The 23,527-nt window shown below is 42.3% G+C and overlaps 1 protein-coding gene across 7 annotated transcripts in view; it reads right to left on the bottom strand.

Moving 5' to 3' along the window:
- PHF21A (PHD finger protein 21A) overlaps positions 1-18,201 on the bottom strand; it is a 103,243-nt gene extending 85,042 nt beyond the window's left edge. For all 7 annotated transcript variants that reach the window (XM_075837935.1, XM_075837939.1, XM_075837932.1 and 4 more), the window contains exon 1: positions 17,761-18,201. The gene's annotated coding sequence lies outside the window, so the exon portion shown is untranslated. The remainder of the gene's footprint in view (positions 1-17,760) is intronic.
- Between the last annotated feature and the right edge of the window lie 5,326 nt (positions 18,202-23,527).

Here is a 23,527-nt window from a genome sequence, read left to right as displayed (position 1 = left end):
GTTTCACTCTACACTTAGAGCACAGCCATCAAGTTTGTCTGTGCACAGAAATGCTGGCAAAAGGTTGGTGGAGAGGCAACCTATCCAATTCAGACCTGCCAAGTACACCCTTTCAATTCTCACAAGCAAATGGTTATTCACGGCTTATGTGATTCAACTGAAGCTACAGTAACAAGGAGGGGAAACAAATCTATATACTCTGCGTCCATTTCTCAACATAGTCAGTTCAGAACTAAACTTCGGTCTGTAAGGCAATTGATTTTGGCCAGTCATGAAAGAAGGAGGTTTATTATACAAGTACTCATAAGCCAGGAGATACATAGGTGTCACTTTTCAAGATTTAGCGACCAGGAAAAGCCGCTTGACAATGCATTATTTTGCACGTCACTTGACTCCAATTCAACAGATACCGGTTTTCTGCCACTTTTCCAGTACGCCTCCGATGGCACAATAACTAAGCAATGGTGGACTATCCCCGTACTTATGGCAGCTGTTGGGATAGGAAGTATTCCAGGTATTGTAAACCTTGTAGGGATTTCCCTGCACATACAGGAATGGCGGCTTTATTGGTTATGTGACCATCATTCTCCCAACCCTCTGCACAAACAATACAAAGTATGTATAGGAAGTAGAGCGAGGCCGAGATATGTCGTTTACAAGGCAGTGCAGTCCATCACGCTGCCTAAATGACAAACCTGCACGGCTGAAGGCCTTGTACAAATAAACGTTTACAGAGTGACCTAAATACTTTTCATCTAAGGTAGTTCCGCCACATCAACATCTTCGGGCTCATGCATATGGCCATATTACAAACCTGGTGTTGTAATAATCCATAATACGGTGTCTATACAGGGTCCATACTGTGCCTCATATGCCTCTGGTTTTATACAGACACACATGGAGGTTTCATTGCATGCTGTATTAGAGGTTTTCTCCTCTAAAAGCAATGGCCCTACACACAAAAGCACCATACAGCGGCACACGGCTTGCCTATGGTTTCAAAATATGGGACAACGCGTGCCACTATACAGGGATTTATTGTGTACATGAACCATAAACCTGTGTAGCAGCACTTTTTCATAGTTACTATAGACCTGGATGACTCTTTGCAAACACACGGCTGGAACACCCTATACACAATTAGGCTGAATTCAGACGACCGTGGTATACGTCCGTGACAGACGTTAATACGCATGTATTTTAACGGGGCCGTTGTTTGAACAGACCGTGTGAAGGGTCCATTCAAAAATAGAACATGTCCTATTTTCTTCCGTTTTCACAGATCCCTCGATCTGTGAAAAAAAAATATAATAATACCCTATTTTAGGCTTGTAAAAGCCGAGCTGACACTAGACCGGCGTAATTAAACCGTGAAGCAACGTTCATACATTTGCATTGTTATTTTTCATATATACTGGTTTGGAAACATGGCAAAATGACCTCCAATTTTGTAATCAGTTCACGTGTAATTTTCTATGGTCAACAAAAAAAAAAAAAAATACTTGGAAAAAAACACACAAATGAAAACATTCAGGCATACGGAAAAGAAACACATGACATTACAACCTACGCCTAAGTGCTTATTTACACAAACGTGTAATACGTCCGTACAACGCGCATGATTTTCACGCGTGTCGCATGGACCTATGTTAGTCTATGGGGCCGTGCAGACTGTCCGTGAGTTTCACGCAGCGTGTCCGCTGCGTAAAACTCACGACATGTCCTATATTTCTGCGTTTCTCAGAAATTGAAGTCAATGGGTGCGTGAAAATGACGCACAGCACATGGAACACTTCCGTGTGACACGCGTGATTCGCGCAAGAGCAGTAAAAAGTATGAATAAAAACAGAAAAGCACCACGTGCTTTTCTGCTTACAAACATAGTGTCATAATGATGGCGGCTGCGCGAAAATCACGCAGCCGCACATCATATGGTTATGACACACGGAGCTGTTAAGTACCTTTTGCACGCGCACAACGCACACGCTCGTGTAAATCCGGTCTTAGTCTCCATGAAATCGTGACATTTAACCCCTTAATGACCAGCCTATTTTAGACCTTAATGACCAAGCTATTTTTTACGTTTTTCAATCGTCGCATTCCAAGAGCTATAACTTTTTTATTTTTGAGTCGTCATAGCTGTGTAAGGTCTTGTTTTTTGCGGGACAAGTTGTATTTTTTATTAGCACCATTTTGAGGTACATATTGATTATTGATTAACTTTTATTAACTTTTTTGGGGGGGGAAATAGAAAAATATCTGAAATTTCGCCACTCTTTTTTGCGTCCTAAATCTACGCCGTTTACCGTGTGGTATAAATAACACAATAACTTTATTCATCGGGTTGTTACGATTGCAACGATACCAAATTTGTATAGATTGTGTATGTTTTACTACTTTTACACAGTAAAAACGCTTTTTTTTCAAAATTATTTGTTTTTGTGTCTCCATATTTGAAGAGCCGTAACGTTTTTATTTTTTCGCCGATGCAGTTGTATGAGCGCTTTTTTTTTGCGGGAAGACTTGTAGTTTTTATTAGTACCATTTTGGAGTACATGCGACTTTTTGATCACTTTTTAATCACATTTTTTTAAAGTCAGGATTCACAGAAAACAGCAATTTTTCCGTCGTTTTTTATTTAATTTTTTACGGCGTTCACCGTGCGGGTTAAGTAATGTAATACCTTTATATTCGGGGTCGTTACGGACGCGGCAATACCAAATATGTGTAACTTTTTTACTTTATTTTGGTTTTTTAATAGTAAAGCAGTTTGTAATGGGAAAAAGTGGGTTTTTCATTTTTTTTTAAATTAACTTTAATAAACTTTTTTTTTCACTTTTTTACTAGTCCCACTAGGGGACTTTAATATGCGATTCTGCGATCGCTATTATAATACACTGCAATACTTCTGTATTGCAGTGTATTACTGCCTGTCCGTTTAAAACGGACAGGCATCTGCTAGGTCATGCCTGCGGCATGGATCTAGCAGGCATTCATTACAGGCAGACCTGGGGGCCTTTACTAGGCCCCCGGCTGCCATCGGAGACACAGACACTCGGCTCCCTCCCTCTCTCCAAAACCACTCAGATGCGGTGCTCGCTATTGAGCACCGAATCTGAGGGGTTAAACGGGTGAGATCGATACTTATATCGATCTCACCCGGCAGAGCAGGGACGCCCCCAGCCCTCAGCTGCCTCTGGCAGCTGAGAGCAGGGAGATTTGACAGCTCCCTGCTCTGTTTACTTATTCCGATGCCGCGACGTAAAAAGTCTATGGCATCGGAATAAGGCCCGTTAGTGACCGACGTAAAAACACTAAGGGCCGGTCACTAACGGGTTAAGGCTTTGTTCACATAAGGGGCCATCAAGTGCGTTATTTTGTGCTGTAATTCGAGACTTTTTTTTTTTCTTCGGGCAGGGGTAGTAAAACACAGCCCAGAGCATGTGGTAAATTAACAAGGGCCTGTTCAGATGAGCGTTATTCATGCCCATGTGCTGTGCGAGTGTAGAACAGACAGCACATGGACTGAACACCATCGCGTTAAAATGAATGGGCCAATTCACACGTCCGTGCAGGGAAAATCACTGCATGCACTACAGTACTTTGGCCCGATTCTCGTGCAAGACTACTAAACTCAACGGGCTCGAAAAAAAAATTAAAAATGACCGCACATTGACGCTGAGTGTGGTACATTTTCACGGATGGGCTGCTGAAAAGAAAGAAGGAACGCAAGTGAAATAAACAGACGAAAACTGATGCCATAGTGACATAAAAAATGGACAAACAGAGCGCACTCGGACACAATACTAATACAACTCAAAATAAAAAAAATTCTGATGAAACGCAGACGAGTTTTTCAACACTTGTAGGGCCTAAAGTATGAACTAAAATGGTCCCAAAAAAAAAACAGTGTGTGAATGGGTAATCATATCACCCCCCCCCCCCCCCCCCCATTTTTGGACAGGGCTTTGTAATGATTTAATCAATCAGAATTTATTATAGCCCCCATATGCCAATATCAGTGATGCGATCTACAATAATCACCATGCGTTAAATTGTCCTACTCACAATTTACATGGGGCTGAAATCCATTTTACATTAAAAAAAAACAAAAAAACACAGAGAACACCCAAAAAGGGTAAAAGAGGAAGAAAACAAATGGTAAATTAGGTAACACATTTCATTTAGGAGTGGATATACTGCAATATATGTAAATGATAATATTGAATAATATCTGAAACTAAACAACAACTTTTGGAATGTAAAAGTAAATCTAGAACCGGGCACAGTCTATGCTGGACACATATCAGTCTCTTTTTACACAGTCCAGATGAAGCGATCCCTATCGAAGTTTGTGATTTGTATACGGTTTTATGATACTACTTTACATTATCTTCACCTGCGGTATATCTGGTTATTTGAACGGTCTGAATCCACCTTCGAGCATGTAATATCCAGCATAGTAACAGCTACACTGTAATGTAACAGACGTGTTTGACCCTATTTAACAGATTTTTATTTAAATAGCACAGGTAATATATATATATATATATATATATATATCGGGTTTTTTTGTTTTGTTTTTTTAATTTATTCATAAAATTACTTTTTTGCATAAATGTGGGCTTTAGAAATTCCAGTAGCTACGGCTGTGTGTTCTTGTGGGTAAAACTGCCGTCTACCTGCAAAATCGTGCAGCTGTTAATGAATATACACTATATGGCCGCATGATTTTTCAGGTTTACAACAGTTTTACTCGCAACAGCACACGGCCATTAACAAGGAACTTGACAACTGCGCCAAACAGCATGCCGGAGCGGGCTTTTATTCTGTTGGACTTCAAAAAGGCAGGAAAAAAAAAATGCATGTACAAAATAACACTAAATAAAAAAATAAATAGAAGGTCCTCAAAATTGCATTCAATAAACAGTGTGAAAGGAATTCCCCTTTATTCACAGGTAAACTTTTTTTTAAGTAAAAAAAAATAATAAATTATCCTTAGGCCAGTTGCACAGGAGCGCAAGGGTTTGTCCACACGTAACGGATTTGCTGCAGAAAATTTCTGCAGAATTTCCGCTTAAACTAGCAGACAACCCACTGCAGAAAAACCGCACCATTTCCTGCGTTATTTTACTGCAGAAAATAGTGTGGATTTTGTTGCGTTTTTCTCAAGCCTGAGAGATGGGGACGTCTCCCCTGAAAAACATAGGAATTTAGTTCACTTTCCACAGAAGAGATGGACATGCTGCGGAACAAAAAAAGAAAAAAAGAAACACGCACCGCAGATGAATTTCTGAACTGAAATTGTCAGTAGCGTGTGGAAGACACATCCACTTTGCTGCTACTGTATTCCGCTGCGTATTTTCCGTCCGCAGTCTCGGACGGAAAATACGCAGCAATTCCATTACGTGTAGATAAACCCTAATACAGGCGCACTTTTGCGCCAGTATAACGACCCCTAATCAAGGCCCAACTTCAACTAACAGCATCATAGATATAGGATGTTGCCAGTTCAGGTCATTAGACCCGCAGTCCTGATTTTTATTTATTTTTTGTAACTCCCATTGCACTTGTGTTAAACCAGCCTAATGCCAAGAATATAGGTTTATTAAATCATATTATATCAGAATTACACTCTGCCTATTGTGTAAAATCTACACATGCTTATAAAATTCACAAGTGCAAAACAATGTGGCAGTGAACAATATATATATATATATATATATATATATATATATATATATATATATATATATATAAAAAAAAATCCTCAACTATTTCAAGCTTTTTTTTTGTTTAAAGCCAAAGGCTATGAAGGAGTTAAATGAAAATGAGGGGGGGGGGGGGTCTTGTACCTTTATATAATCAAAGGATAAGCCACATGTGATGAATACACTCATCATCTGAAGGAGGCGGAAAAAAAAAATAGCACCATAGCAAAAACAGTCTCAGTCTACCAAATATGCGAACATAACAGAACGTCCTGTACAGCCGCCTGGCATTCGTTAGCATCTTTCCACACATGCTCTAGCATATGTACGAACATTACACAGATAAAACATGAGACAAAGACCCTGCAGCCACTCCCAGCCCTGAAACACATTACATTTATTACCCTGTAAGTAAATAAACTAGCTATGGGCCCAGACCTCTCCGCCACCTGTCCCTAAGGCCATGTTCACACCGTTTTTTGCAGGCAGAAAATTCAGCCTCAAAATTCCATCTTGAATTTTTAAGCAGATTTTGATCTGCCTGCACGCCGTTTGCCGCGTTTTTCGCCCACGGCCATGGAGTGCCGCGGGCAAACGCCGCGAAAAATGCTTTCTCTGCCTCCCATTGATGTCAATGGAAGGTCAGAGATGTAAATGCCCAAAGATAGGGCATGTCGCTTCTTTTTCCTGCGAGCTGATTTTACCGCTCGTGGAAAAATAAACGCCTCCGCCTCCCATTGAAATCAATGGGAGGCGTTTTCGGACATTTTTGGCGCGGTTTCCGATGTGGTTCCAGCGTAAAAAAAAAAAATTGTGTGAACAGGACCTAAAGCTCTGGCAAGATGGATTGTAGTATTTAAACCTCACTGCTGCTGCTACACATTAAAGTTGTCCGGGAGTTGAGCTAGGCCTAACAAATCCAAAACTCAAAAGCAAATATTACCGTGCACTTAAAATACAGCACAGCTCATCGCACGGCCTAAGAATACCCAGCGACTGACTCATTTCTGGAAAACAGACGAATGCAAAAATCCCAGCAGCTATACTGGAAGAGTAGATGACTTCTATCTACATGTTAACATCACTTAATGTTTCCTGTGAAGAGTATCCACATAACAGCATGTTTCCTGCTCTATTGCAAGTCACTGATATTTTATTTCACACACACACAGAAATGGCATGACTGATAGGTTCCCATTAAACAAAGCCCCTGAAAACACGAGCCGTTATTCAGCACAGCACACACGTCCTCGACAAACCCCTGTAAAGTGCGAGGGGGTGGAGAGAGCATCATGCACATTCCTTGGTGTTAGAATGGCAGCTGGGATTGCTGAAAAAAAACAAAAAAAAAACAACACATACAATATGTGAATAGAGACCAAAACAGTGCAGGAGAAGGAAGTGGGGGAAACAAAGACATCAGCACAACAAGAATCAATAGATCGGTACATACAACTTTGCTGATTATAACCGCACGAGAATTGTTGGAATAAGGACTGGTCTGGAGAGAGGTGAATTTGTTAATATCCAGCATTTTGCACGCGTAAAAACAAAATCACAGCAAAGTCCAAGGATCAAAATAAAGGAAAAGAGGTCCTTGTATCCTCTCCAGTGTGTCAATTACATAAATCAATTATAGCATGAAGGCTAGCAAGTTGCTAATCAATACCTGATTTGGTAGGGGGCAGGAGGGAGCAAGAAAATGTAGGTGAACATTTATTATGGCCGTGCAATCAGTTCTGTTGAAACTTTGCGCAATTATCTTTCTAGTGCTCTTTAGACTGGATTCACACGTTTTGCTGCGTTTTTGTAAGTGTTTTGCGATGCTTTTTTTTAGTTCGGCCACATGTTACATTAAAATCTATAGTAAAATATAAAATGCACTCGAGTCTAGACAACTGCGTATTTGTTTGTAGCATTTTTTAGGCAATTTTGTAGTCCGTGGCATTTTTCCCCCAAATACAGCATGCTCTGGGTATGGCATTTTTTTTTAGGTGTTTTCCCATAGGCTTCTCTAAAGGACTTCAAAAATGACAAATAAAAAACAAATGTACAAAATTAAAATGTCGCTAAATGAGAAATGCCACTATAAACACCTGCTACATTTTAATAACGCTAGTGTTTTTAGAAGCGCTTTTTGATGCAGTTTAAAATGCAAGTGTGTGTGTGTGTGTGTGTGTGTCACCTTAGGGTCGATTCACACATTGCGGTTGAGGTGCAGCTAGAACCACATTGAAAAACAAACGGAATGCGATTTTACCGTCATTTGGTGAATTTTTCAATATAGTTGCATTTTTTTAACCGCAATTGAAAAAAACACCAGATTGCGGTAAAAACACATGCGTTTTTTTTTTCTAACGTGGTTCTAACTGCAAAGTGTGAGGCTGGATTCACAAGGCACGGGCATAATGCGTTTTCTTTTTTTTTTTTGGTACATTTTTCAAGAAAGATGTGAAAACCCAGTCTTAAGCTATGGCTCCACAGTGTTGTGGTAGAATTGTAACATTGCCGCGACCCTTGGGGAATTTGAATGAAGTCACCATCGCACACAAAAAAAACATATGGGAGGGTCTAAGGCGACTTTTTATTCCCAAAAAGATGGAAGTTGCAGCAATAGACGCAGTAAGGACTTATTCACACGGATGCATATATGTTAATGGAACCGTTCACACGGCTGTTTTAATGGACCGTGTGAAGGGTCTGTTGAAAAATAGAACATGTCCTATTTTCTTCCGTTTTCACGGATCCCTCGATTTACTCAAGTCTATGGGGATCCGTGAAAACGAGTCCCGCACGGGTGTGACTCGGACATGAAAACCGGTTGTTTTGCACTGGGTCGCATGAATAAGCCCTAATGCAGTTGCTTTACTATTGCAGTGGAGCCCTTGCCTATATCTGCATGATCACTGGCATTCTGGTTCCGTTCTAATGCTCATCATTATGGACTCAGCAGGGGGGGGGCGATCATACCCAAAAACGTCCTAAACAGAATTGTTTAATAAAAGCTGCGCGTTTTTTTGTCACGGTTTACGGAGGTCCGGCAGCCGCTACGTGGCCTTCCCCTCAAGGCATATAAATGCAATATGATAGCTGTGGTTGTCATGAAATGCCATTTAAGTTACTTTCGCACTGCGGTGGTGCATAGGTTAAACGTATCTCTAGGGCCCTAATCGCCAGACAGATGCCCAAAAAAAAAAAGTGTTCTTTTGGTCCCTGTCCATGTGGTATATATCAGTATACCTTTTTCTAAAGTATGGAATAGTGCAGCAGACATCCAGTAAAAAAACATATAGTTTTTTTTTTGTTTTTTTTAACGGGGGAGCTTTTTGGCGATGGTTGTCACTGTATGTCTATACAGAGTGGTATTCGTTAAAGGTGTACACCAGGGAATATTCCCGACATATACCTCCGATGGACACTGCAAAGCGCACTGTGAAACGGGCCTTACTGGGCAAAAATTTGCACATGTCTAATGTGGTGGATCTACAAACACACATCTATCTACAGGCCGATCGATACACATGACAATGTCGCACACTGCAGAATTTTACCATTAAAATCCACAAGTAAATCCACATGTATAAACTGATATTACCACAGATTTGACATTACAATAATGTGGGTGAAATTCGCAGTAATGTTAGCTTATAAACAAAGATTTACTTGTGGAGTTTCATGGTAAAATTCTGCAGGGTCTGAACATGGCTTAAAGCGAGGAGAGGTAGAAGGCCTCATACACGGCAGTACACAGTCCCTACCATTCCAGATTACAAAATTGCAAGCACTGCCTCTGCCGCCACATGATGCCTTGGAGAAGCACTGTATTAGGCCTTATTCACACAAACGTATAATACGTCCATGCTACGTGTGTGATTTTCACGCGCGTCGCACGGACCTATGTAAGTGAATGGGGCCGTTCAGACTGTCAGTGATTTTCACGCAGGGTATGTGCGCTGCGTGAAACTCATGACATGTCCTATATTTGCCTGTGTTTCGCTCTGCACACACCCATTGAAGTCAATGGGTGCGTGCAAATCGCGCTCGGCACACGGAAGCACTTCCGGGTGCCGCGCGCTACAGTAGTAAAAACTATGAATGAAAACATAATGATAATGATGACGCACCATATGCTGATGACCTTTTGCGCACGCAAAACGTAGCTTTTTTGTGCGCGCAAAACGCACACGCTTGTGTGAATCCGGCCTTATTCTCTAGAAGCAATGCCACACAGGTTCACAGTAGGTCCAAAGATTTTCATGGTCGCCATAAAACGGATCCATATGACACATATCTGTAATACAGCCTTGTGCGTGGGCCCTAAATAAAAACACCTCTTATTTTTTGTATCCACTCCATTTGGTTAAAAACCGTACTGTGTGAACCTGGGCTTACTCCAATTTTATAGTTGTGAAACATTGAGAAAGCTGTCCCACTGTATATAGATAAATAATTTTAACTTATTTTTTTGAAGATTGTTGATGCTGAATCCACAACAAAGTGCAGTATACTGGAAGAAAATGGTTTTACATAACCTCATTGACATGCAGCGGAACACAAATTGCAGCCCTGTGAAGATTTTCAGCGGATTTTGCCTTCAAAATACAATGCAAAAGAAAAAAGCTAATTTAGTACAATTTGCCGTAGATTTTTAGGCGATTTTCATAGCAGAAATATTCTAAAGGTCACAACTTTTTTCTCACGGATACTCACAGCATATGCAAGAAAAAAAACATGTAAAATCGGAGGTACAGTACGGGCCCATAGAAGACGTATGGATACAGGTCACACGGATCCCTAAAATGGTCTTGTATATAGGACCTAATACATGCAAATCCAAAAGGCGTTCGGCCCCTTTCACATCACATTTTAGCATCCTGTTTAAACGTCAATTTGTGTGTTTTTTTCCCCCATTTTTGAACGGATCCGTAGGTTTTTGATGGGGCTTCCATCATGGTCAGTGTCTGCTGTTCCCCGTTTTACAATTTTCTGCCAGGATCCATTGTTTGTAACAGGACAAACGAACGAAAACTGTCTTAGGCTAGGTTCACATCCGTGGGGGCCTCTGCCACAGATCCGTCCAATACAAATGGACACCATGACGGAAAACTGGCGGAACCCATTAAAGTCAATGGATTCCATTGGGGCGCCATTGGTGTCAGTCATGCGACAGATCCGTCACTGACGTTATTTTCGTCGTTAACGGTAATAGAATTGCAGATATGAACAGTCTTTTTTTCTGTAATGTTGAACAACTGGATCCTGACGGATCCGTTTTTCTGTACAAGGCAAGTCTATGGAAACAGGATTCCACAGGACAGGCATCCTGTTGCACCAACCGGTTTGAAATCCAATTTTTTTACATGATGAAAAAAATATATAAATAAAATGACAACATTTTAACATGATGCAAAACGTGATGTGAACCTGGTCTTATGCACAGAGGTAGAGACCCTGGCCTCCTCCACAAAAACAAGTACAGTTGCACCCAGTAGCCAATCAAGTTGTAGCTTTCAATTTTCCAGGGCAAACGAAGTGATCTTGTTAGTTGCTATCGTGTGGTGTTTGTTTGCCTAAATCCCAACACGATCTATGTAAAAAAAAAATACAAAATGTAAAAATTTTAATGTTCACTAACAACTCTAAGGCCTTATGCACTTGACCGTAAAAAAAACCTCCACGGTCCGCAATTAAGGACACGCCTGATTCTATTGGCCACGGACACCTTCCCGTACCGCTACGGATAGGTGTCCGTGCCGTAGAACCGTGCCGTAGAACCGTGCCGGGAATTATGGAGCATGCCCTACTTTTCGATTTTTACAGGCCGTGCTCCCATAATTTTTACGGAAGCACAGCCCGAAAATGCGGCCCGCCGTGCTCGCAATTGCGAGCTGTGATTATGGGCACGGCCATGTGCATGAGGCCTAATACTATGTTTGAACCAGCGTTCGGCATGCGATTGTTCTGCTCCGTCAGAAAAGAACAAGTTAAAAGACAGAAGCGCCGCTTCTGTCGCACAACTGACACCACCGGCGGCTGGTGGAACCCATTGACTTTAATGGGTTCCGTCGAGGTGTCCGTGGTTTTACCGGAAACATTCTCGCCCAGATCTGCGACGAAGGCCCCTAATGGAGCCTTCAACTCAGATGTGAACAACGCCTAAGCTTTCATAGGAAACCGATATGAGAACATATTACAAACAACTACCAAAAATTGATTTGTAACACAACGTGAAACATTTTCTTCCAAGTGTCTCTACTCCAGTATCTTTATACTTCTCAAGAAACCCTCAGAACAGTTTTGAGCATCATATCCTTGACTGGCATGTAAATACACCGCGGCCAACTAAATGCAGATGACTGGACACAGTTTTAAGCAAGTAACTTGGCACTCTGAATGCTGCAATATCTCCTCCTACTAAAGCACTGCTATAGGTGATATCCCACGACGTCTTTTTCTGAATGGCGATTTAACAAGTGGCAAAACCGCCCGTGATTTACCCCGTTTTTGCAATGCGATTTTTTTGGCCCACGGCTCATACAGGTGAAACAAGCGGATATGCTGGTATCACTCAGAAAATAGATGAGCGTGACACAAACTTTACAACACTGCTAATCTCTGTTGACTTTAAGGGTGTAGTTACATGAGTATTTCGTATTTTACAAAAATTGCTGCAAAAACCTGCGACACAAATTACTCACGTAAAAACACTTATGCAGTGCATAACAGAATAGAGACCTGCAAAATAGCAGTCATAAGAAACTTTTCATGGCCACAAAGAATAACACTGTACCACTCAATGCATTCCTATGGGAGACAACATCACGTCACTGCACAGTGAACGCTGCCATGTAGGACCTAGGGGGTGAAAAAGAAAGACAGGCAGCTCAAATCACTTGAACTGTATGGCCAAAATAGTTGTGTAGCCAAGACCATAAAGCTAGACATCCTGATCGTAAATATATTACGGATCTGTGTGGTACAGAGCCTATAGGGTGCTATGGGCCCATACCTCAACTTTTAACGAGGCGTTTCTTTTACGCGGCCGTTTTGAAAAACGACCGCATAAAAAACACCCTGTTGGAACGGTACACCGTTTTTCCCATTGAAATCAATGGGCAGATGTTTGGAGGCGTAAACGCCCCGGAAAACGGCTGGAAATAGCCCGTGTGAACATACCCTTACTGGGACGAGAGAGAGACAGAGACAGACATGTTTAGATATTTGTTTAGAGAACGGGAATAGGGAAAACAGCTGGAGGTGACAAAAAAAAAATGAAAAAATTTACTAAAATTTTAGGAATGCAACATTTTTGTGATTTTTAAGTTACTTAAAAAAGTTGTGTGACCACCAAAAGAGATCGCAGTGCGATGGCCACATTCACACACATGGCAACCACTGACAAACCATCACCAAACCCTCACAATCGTTACGACCCAGACATGGCCATTTACATCATCATATAAATTTAAAGCGTAGCTAAACGTTTGGCAAACTTTTGACATGTCATAGTGACATGTCAGGAGTTTGGATTGGTGGGGGTCCGAACACGGAGACCCCCACCAATCGCTAGAAGGATGCAGCAGAAGTGCTCGGGTGAGCGCTCAGCCGCTTCGTGTCTGTTCGGCCTTTTCCGGAAAGCCGATGTATCGGAGTACGGGTTCATAGACTTTCTACTGAGTCCGTACACGATACATTTATTTCCGGAAAAAGCCGAACAGACACGAAGTGTTCACACGAGCGCTTCATTCTAGCGATTGGTGGGGGTCTCAGGGCTTGGACCCCCACCAATACAAACTTCTGACATGTCACTATGACATGTCAGAAGTTTGCCGATCGTTTAGCTACACTTTAAGTACGAGGACATTAGTGAATGCCAATTCTATCATAATAGCAACGCAACAAACAAGAACACCATTTTTATGAGCACTACGAACCCATTTTCATCGACAATAAGCGATAATCACTTATCTTTTTCTGCATTTACATAGGTCAATTATCATTACGGACGCTTGGAAATGTATAAATTGTAGCACTAATTGTAATGAGCTTATAGGCTATAACTAGATGATGACTGTATCCGTATACAGCAAAGCCCTCATAACCCATAGACTGACATTGCAGCACATAATGGATAAGTATATGTTCACACGGCCTATTTACGGACGTAATTCGGGCGTTTTTGCCCCGAATTACATCCGAAAATAGCGCCTCAATAGCGCTGACAAACATCTGCCCATTGAAAGCAATGGGCAGACGTTTGTCTGTTCACACGAGGCGTAATTTACGCGCCGCTGTTCAATGACGGCGCGTAAATAGACGCCCGCGTCAAAGAAGTGACCTGTCACTTCTTTGTCCGTAATTGGAGCCGCTATTCATTGACTCCAATGAATAGCAGCGCCAATTACGTCCGTAATTGACGCGGCGTTCAAGCGCCTGCACATGCCGTTACGGCTGAAATTACGGCGATGGTTTCAGGCTGAAACATCCCCGTAATTTCAGCCATTACGGACGCCCTCGTGTGAACATACCCTAAGACTCAAGGAGTATCACAAGGAGGAACATGGGCAGCCATAAGTTGTAGAATATCTTACAGGAGTTGGTGGAAATGCCAGGGCTCACTCACTATACTCAAGTACAGTTTTGCATGATACTTACAAGTTGACCTGCATCCAATTTAATGTGCGCAATTTTCTTTGACATGGAAATGTCATGCGCCACCGATATATATTTACTTTCTGTGTCGTATGGATCCGTAATACAACGTCCGTAGACGTCTATGGAGCGATACTGTACTTTGGCGTGCCTTTTAGGCCTCGTGCACACGACCGCTGCTATTGATCGAGCCCCAACCTTCGATCCCTTCCCTTATTTAATTGTATTTTTACTTTTTTTTGTATTAGTAACCCGAGGGATCGTTGGATCTTTTTCACAATATACTGCGATACTTATGTGCTGCAGTATCCCCAACCTACGATCCTAGTGTGCATATTTGTGTCCCTAATGCCTCAGAGCTGCCTCTGCAACCGTTCCATATGTCGGTTTATTACGGCCGTGTTGTTTTCAAATGTCATCCATATATCGCGGTCAGCACCTATAGGAAGGTCATGTGATAGGACTTGCCTGGCGTTTCCTAGCAATATATCCGCAAAATGCAGACAGCATACTGATGGCTTTCCTGTGCTGTCCGTTATTTTCGCTGACTTATAGACCTAAATGGTGGCAAAAAAACGGACAGGGATAGGACATTTTATTTTATTTTTTTTAATAATTTACGGAACAACAGATCCGCAAAGAACACGGATGTGTACATGGCTCCATAGAAATGAATGGGTCCGTGTGAGCACACCGAAGAAAAATACGGTCATGTGCATGAGCCAGAGGTTTTCTCACGGATTCATCCGTCACATGCCGTATTACGGAGCTATTCTTTACGAAGAGCTTCTAGAGAAGAAGTTGCATCACAGAGAAACCATACAGGGGGCCGATATTATAGACACTGAGGACAATCATGCACCACCGTACAGGCTTTGCCATATGGATGGACCCTAAAACTGTTGTGATGTAATTTTCCTACATTTTGTAGCTGCTGCGTCTTTGCAGAACATTGGGCCTCATGTCAAAACTGCACAGGACAAATAAAACACTACAGCTCTATGGAGAATCGCTCTATAGGATGGTGCCTCGCGCCCCCCCGCAGTATAGAGCCATTGGGACCCTGTACTCCTTCCAAGACAAGTTTCATTTCCAAGGACCATTGTGGTCAATGCATTTCAATGAGACACAAAAGTTTCTCGACATCAAGTTCTCACTACCAGTGCCAAGGAGACAAGTAGTGCGGCTCAAGTCACAGAGTAAAGTAGCCTTGTATATCACTCCAGATTATGAACAATGTTATACTTTTTACACACATTAGACAACTGCTAGCGTAAAATTGTTCCGCTGGGAGTTACCAAACCCGATCCCCTCATTAACATGCACGTTCAGACGGTTAAATTGTCTTAAGAAAAAACAATAGCGAGTCGCCCAATGAAAAAAAACACATCAGTTCACTTTCACCCAGGCCAATACGATCTGCCGGCTCCCAAACAAATCGTCAGCAGTTCTGCATACAAAACACTTAATTGCGCTCTAGTCACACCTAAAGCTGCATTTTGAATTCTGATATTTGAAGGGAAACTCAACTGTGGTTCAATAAACATTTTATCAGGCCAAATAGCACGTCCGCTGTCAGAAAGCACAAGTGTAAACATAAGCGCGATCAGTTCAGGGAGTATAATATGGTTGCCGTGATCGACTGCGGATAATGCATCCCCGGAAGAAGGCCGTGGGTCGTCTCCCTACTGGTGTTTTTCTTTTCAGGAAGTATTGAATTATGGGAGCTCCCGTTTTAGGTCACATGCACATGATGTGTATTACGTGCGGATTTGTCGCACAGATTTTCCTGCGGCAAATCTGCAGCGTAATACGCACTGCAAAGAAAAGGAGATTTCAAGTGTTGTGATTTTAAAATCCACAACACGTCAATTTATCTCGTGGGTCTTACAATTGTATCTGACAAGTTTATAAAAAGAAAAAAAAAACGCAACAAAAGCTGCAAGTTTCCGCATTAGGCTATGTTCACACGGAGTATTTTGCAGGAGGAATATCTGCCTCAAAATTCCGTTTGGTAGTTTGAGGCAGATTTTCCTCTCCCTGCACGCCGATTTTCGAGTACGATTTTCGCGCCATTTTTCGCCTGCGGCCATTGAGCGCCGCGGGCATAAAACACCGCGAAATACGCTTTCTCTGCCTCCCATTGAAGTCAATGGGAGGTCAGAGGCGTAAACGCCCGAAGATCGGGCATGTCGCTTCTTTTTCCCGCGAGGCAGTTTTACTGCTCGCGGGAAAAAGACGCCGATGCCTCCCATTGAAATCAATGGGAGGCATTTTAGGGCCGTTTTTGCAGAGTTTTGCGACACGGTTTCCAAAACTAGGCAAAATACTCCGTGTGAACATAGCCTTAAAGTGTAAAAAAAACGCACCTAAAAACACATCAAGGCTACATGCACACGTTGTGTAATTTGGTGCAGAAAATCTGCATCAAATCCGCAGGTAAAATCTGCACCTAATATTGCATTTTTAGGTACGTTTTTCAACATTCCGATGCGGAAATATGAGAGTTTTTATGCAGCAGATTTTGGTGCTTTTTTTAAGAAAAAACACTTGTCTAATTCCATTCGCTGGCGGAAATGCAAGATAAATTGACATGCAACGGATTTTAAAATTCGCACCGCAGTCCAATTTCCGTGCGTAAAAATCCTGCAACGTGTATGTGAGATTTCTTGAAATGTCATTTACACTGCCAGTCCTGTATTGAGCTGCGGATTTGCTGCAGGAAAATATGCGCGGTAAATCCGTACGTAATACGCATAGTGTGCATTTGTCCCAAAAACGCATTCTTAAGTGTGAATTTTACTTGCGGAGTTACCTGCAGTTTTTATGTGGATTTTCCTCCTCAAATTATGCAATGTGTGCACGTAGGCTTACAGTTAAAACTAAACTGTTAGGTCACATGTCAGCCAAGGGGCGGAGCTAAATCACTGTTTCCAAGGGCAACCAGCTTTGAATGTGACAATAAACATGAAATAACTATAAATCTATTCATAATAAGTAAAGCAAAGTATTTGTAAAGTTGTTCAACACGGAATGTAGATTTAAAGGGTGAAATATTACTAAAAGTGAAGTTGCCCTTTAAATCTGTGCTTCTCACACACAGGTTCCTCATTGTTGTCACTCACACGGTAACGTTACGGATCCGGAGTCACACAAGTGCTGCAGAAATGTCGCACAAGTTGTGTATTAGCTGCGCACACTTTCATAGTAGTTAGTGGAGTCCATTCACACACACGGCTCCCAGCTGTCCCCTCAGCACCACACTCCCCGGCTCCCGGGCCTGCTCAACCCTCACTTCTAACTCTCAAGTTTTCGCTCATACCTCCCCCATCCCCGTAAACACCCCTCCGGCCTGAGCGACCCCCACAACCACCGCCACCCCTTCACCGGCCCACACCTGCTGCAGGAGTACCCCGCTCCTGGGGTGGGGGGGTCGCCGGGGATGCTCCCCACTCCTCCTCCTTCTCTTCTTGTTTCTTTCTTCTCCTCTTCTTTCATGGGAGGGAAGCCCAGACTGTCACCGCCACATCTTTCCTCACAGCTCCCCCCCGGCCCAACACAGGCTGGGGGTAAATAAGACGGGGGGGGACACCCCCCAGTAAAAGGAGAGGGGGGAGTCAATAAGGTGAAGTATAAAGCCAGCAACAAAGCAAAGGGACAAAGCTGGCGGCACCGGGGAACGGGAAGAATTAATTGCCCCCGTTAGGGCAAATAAATAAATAAAGAGAAAGTGATGGCCAAAGAAGAAGAACTCTCTCCCTCCCCGAACCGCAGTGCACCCGGAGCTGGATCCCTCCGCCGCACTCTTCTTCTCCCCCCCTCTCCTCCTCTACCAAGCGCGTCCCCGCGGGGTCCTATCAGCTAAAGCAGGGAGGGGTGTCGGGAACGCGCATACACAGGCCCCTGTGACGTAGAAAGGAACAGCGGCCGGCGAGCGGAGGGAGAGAAGGGGGTGTGATTGGAGAGGACGGATTCCTCCGTCAAATACATTCAATAAGTTGACCGGAAGGTTTCTAGGTATGGAAAACCCCCGTCGGGTGTGGAAACGTGTGGACTCAGAGTTAACCGAAAAGAAAGAGGAGCGAATAAAAGAGCGGACTATTTGACGTTGTCGGTGCGGCGAATTTATTTCACTTTGCCTAAGGAACGGGGTGTGATGCGGCTCCCATTGCCTAGGGAAAAAAACCCGGATGTAAAGTGAGGAAAAGTAAAGTAAAGAGAAGTGTACAGAGAGGAGAACAAGGGAAGGAGGAGGACATACAGGGGATCAGAGGCCAGACTAGCCATGGATGGAGGAAGGAAATAAAGAAAACAAAGCTGAAATACAAAACATATACAATAATAAAAAAACATAAAATAATATAAATAAAAATCAATCTGTTAATGTGCTCGTCTCCAGTTTTTTTTACATGGAATTTGCACCTTATTTTGATTACTACACATTTTAAAGTGTTTTTCCCTAAAAATAAAAAAAATATCCACCGTTTCTTAATTTTAATCTGTTCCTGGGAAAGTTGGGGTTCAACCAATATGGCCACCATTACAGCTGCCATAGAGCTTGTCACCCAGAATCCTGAATGGACAATTTATACAGTAACACATCTACCCTACGCTGTAACCGTCATTACAGCTTTTTTCCAGACTCCCAAATGATAAGAAAATCTTAGTTATTATTGTATAACTAGGCAAATGTGTCATTCAGGATCCTAGGAAGCCGGCCTGGTTGTCACCTAGGTTTTCCAGAATCGGTTCTAACATTGTTGCTAAGTATAACATAACTATGTAATAACGCTTTCAGGGAGATTTAAAGGTTTTTTTTCCACTAAAGTGAAGGCCCTTTTACAGGGGCCAATGAGCGCGCAAACGAGCGTTCACATGAGCGCTCGTTCCCGATCATTTCCCTGTGTATACAGGGCAGCGATCAGCTGATGAACGAGCGACCGATCTGCTCATTTTTGTGGCCAATACAATGGTCGCTACTCGTCCGCACATCTCCCTGTAAACAGGGAGATGAGCTGCCGAGCATGATGGAAATATATGGAGACGACGATCGCTCGTCCCCATACATAACCAATCATTGCTCCTTGTGCCGATCAATGAGCTGTCTTGTTGATCGGCGCTCATTTTCATATGAGCCATGTAAAAAGGACCTTGGCATATCATTAGGTTATGCCCTTACTTACAAATTGTTTGGGGTCTGACTGCCATGACACCGAAGATCCTGTTTTCTCCTGTGCGGCGGGGTGTAGTTATTTCCCAACATTCCTAGATAGGAATACCCCTTTAAGATGTGGCGCAGGACGAAGAAAAGTTTGTGCACAAGTCCTGCTCTCCAAATACTTGTCCCCCCATGATGATAGTCAGAACACCCACAGTAACATAGCCATAGTGCCTCCAATAATAGAGTGGACCATAAGCAATGCCAGAGTGTGCCCCCAAAGATAGTGTCAACCACTTAGCCCCATAAACAATAAACCTATGGTAAATGCTCACGACCGCTTTGCCTACATTCACCGTACATTTATGATATGCAACCAGGCATTGTAAATGTATGTACAGCACAGGGATTGTTCGCACCATTCACAAAGAGTTGATCAGCTGTATATTACGGCTGGCACTCTGATGCAACAGCCTGGGAGCAGAGATACAGTGAAGGAAATAAGTATTTGATCCCTTGCTGATTTTGGAAGTTTGCCCACTGTCAAAGACATGAACAGTCTAGAATTTTTAGGCTAGGTTAATTTTACCAGTGAGAGATAGATTATATTAAAAAGAAAGAAAATCACATAGTCAAAATGATCTATATTTATTTGCATTGTGCACAGAGAAATAAGTATTTGATCCCCTACCAACCATTAAGAGTTCAGCCTCCTCCAGACCAGTTACTGCTCCAAATCAACTTGGTGCCTGCATTATAGACAGCTCTTACATGGTCACCTGTATAAAAGACTCCTGTCCACAGACTCAATTAATCAGTCTGACTCTAACCTCTACAACATGGGCAAGACCAAAGAGCTTTCTAAGGATGTCAGGGACAAGATCATAGACCTCCACAAGGCTGGAATGGGCTACAAAACCATAAGTAAGACGCTGGGTGAGAAGGAGACAACTGTTGGTGCAATAGTAAGAAAATGGAAGACATACAAAATGACTGTCAATCGACATCGATCTGGGGCTCCATGCAAAATCTCACCTCGTGGGGTATCCTTGATCCTGAGGAAGGTGAGAGCTCAGCCGAAAACTACACGGGGGGAACTTGTTAATGATCTCAAGGCAGCTGGGACCACAGTCACCAAGAAAACCATTGGTAACACATTACGCCGTAATGGATTAAAATCCTGCGGTGCCCACAAGGTCCCCCTGCTCAAGAAGGCACATGTACAGGCCCGTCTGAAGTTTGCAAATGAACATTTGGATGATTCTGAGAGTGATTGGGAGAAGGTGCTGTGGTCAGATGAGACTAAAATTGAGCTCTTTGGCATTAACTCAACTCACCGTGTTTGGAGAAAGAGAAATGCTGCCTATGACCCAAAGAACATCGTCCCCACTGTCAAGCATGGAGGTGGAAACATTATGTTTTGGCGGTGTTTCTCTGCTAAGGGCACAGGACTACTTCACCGCATCAATGGGAGAATGGATGGAGCCATGTACCGTCAAAACCTGAGTGACAACCTCCTTCCCTCCACCAGGACATTAAAAATGGCTCGTGGCTGGGTCTTCCAGCACGACAATGACTCGAAACATACAGCCAAGGCAACAAAGGAGTGGCTCAAAAAGAAGCACATTAAGGTCATGGAGTGGCCTAGCCAGTCTCCAGACCTTAATCATATCGAAAACTTATGGAGGGAGCTGAAGATCCGAGTTGCCAAGCCACAGCCTCGAAATCGTAATGATTTACAGATGATCTGCAAATAGGAGTGGGCCAAAATTCCATCTAACATGTGTGCAAACCTCATCATCAACTACAAAAAACATCTGACTGCTGTGCTTGCCAACAAGGGTTTTGCCACCAAGTATTAAGTCTTGTTTGCCAAAGGGATCAAATACTTATTTATCTGTGCACAATGCAAATAAATATATATCATTTTGACAATGTGATTTTCTTTTTTTTTTTTATATATAATCTATCTCTCACTGGTAAAATTAACCTAGCCTAAAAATTCTAGACTGTTCATGTCTTTGACAGTGGGCAAACTCACAAAATCAGCAAGGGATCAAATACTTATTTCCTTCACTGTAACTCCAATCCTTGACATTTCACCTTTCAGATGCCACGGTTAATAGTGACTGTGGCATCTAAGTGGTTAAACATAAGGAGGAAGCTCACTCTATCATCCGATCGGGACATGCACGACAATATTGTGGGGTGCCAATGGGTTGCCATGGCAGCCTGGGCCTAGTGAAGGCCCCCAGGTCTACGATGTGTGTTTGCCTATTAGGCCGTGCCAGAGCAGTTGCCTAATAGGATGCCCATTCACACTGCAGAATACACTGCAATACAGAAGTATGCAGCGTATTATGTAAGTAATGAAACTATCGCATTGTCAAGTCCCCTAGTGGGCTGAAGAAAAATGTAGAAAAAAAAAAGTTAAGAAAATGTTAAAAAACAAAATCCGTAGAAAAATAAAACTAGGCCTCCTGCTCACGGCCGTAGCCGTAATCAGGGTCGTGATTACAGGCACAGCAAGCCGCGGACAATCACCCGTGGCTGTGCTCCCATTATAAAGTATGGGAGCATGGTCTGTAAAATCAAAAAATGTTCTAATTTTTGCGGATGATTTCTACGGCTCGGACACCTTTCCGGAAATATACGGGAAGGTATCCGTGGGCCATATAAATTAATGGATCAGTATTTTGATCCGCAATTACGGTCCATAATTGAGGATCAAAATTACAGTCGTGTGCATGGGGCCTCACAAAATGCTTTATTATTGAAAAAATATATCAATTATATTTAAAAAAAAAGTCAGAATTGCCCCAACCGTAACGAGTCATTTATCCTGCATGGTAGACCAACAAAAACTTTGGAAGAATTGTATTCTCCTAAAAAGGGAATAAAAGGCAATCCGTAAATCCTATTCACCCCACAATGATGCCAATGAAAACTACAACTCATTCCGCAAAAAAACAAGCTGTCATAAAGCTTCGTCGATGATAAAATAAAGTAAAGACTTGTAAAAACACAACACAAAACGGGACACAAAAACTATTTTATATTTATTTTTTCTTAAAAAGTGCTAAGAATAAGAAGTAAAACATAAAACAAACTATAGAAATGAGGTATCGCTATAATAATAATGGCCCACAGAATAAAGTAAAAAATAATAATTTGACCGCACAGTGAACGCCGTAAAAACAAAACCCAAAAATTTGTGTTTTTTTTTTTTTTTCTATTCCCACCCTAATTAAAATTAATAAAAATGTTTCAATACATTATATGTACCCCAAAATGGTGGCATAAAAATATAACTCATTCCACAAAATACAAGCTTTTATACGTTGACGGCAAAATGTTAACGTTATGACTCCCGGAACGGAGTGATGAAAAAAACAAAGAAATCGTTGTGTCCTCAAGGCCCAAAATAGTTGCCTCCTTAAGGGTTTAAAGTGGAAAAAGGCAGAAAATTGAACATAAAGTGAAATGGGGATTGTACGATGAGAAGCCAATGGGCAGGTTGAGAGAATCTCACACATCACAGTCACTTTCCATTGACATCTATGAACTGTCACACTAAACTAAAGTCAACTGTAAATTTTTTTTTTTCTTTATCAAAGATTTTTATTTTGAAAATATAACAAGATATAAAAATTTCACATATTTGCAAAAAATAGAAATTTGCACACAGTGCAATACATACATTTTCATGCTATAATAACAATATGTAATATATAAATATGTTAAGGATCTGCCAGGCACAGCTTCTGTGTCGACGCCCATAGGTAATCAGTCTGCACCTGCTTCTATGTCTGTGAGACTGACTCCATCTTCCACCACTCAGGATGGCAGGCTTAGGAGTGGGAGAGCCTATCACAGCCTGGCCAGACAGAGCTAGCTCCCACCCTCTGTCTATTTATACCTGCCTTTCCTGTTCCTCCTTGCTTGTGATTCTTCTCGTTTGGTTTCCTGGCCCTGCTGCAGCTTCTTGATCTATTTGACCCTGCTT

Source organism: Rhinoderma darwinii, chromosome 9, assembly GCF_050947455.1.
Source record: "Rhinoderma darwinii isolate aRhiDar2 chromosome 9, aRhiDar2.hap1, whole genome shotgun sequence".
NCBI lineage: Eukaryota > Metazoa > Chordata > Amphibia > Anura > Rhinodermatidae > Rhinoderma > Rhinoderma darwinii.
The sequence above is the reverse complement of the archived record's forward strand: the minus strand, read 5'-3'. Positions and strand labels throughout refer to the sequence as shown.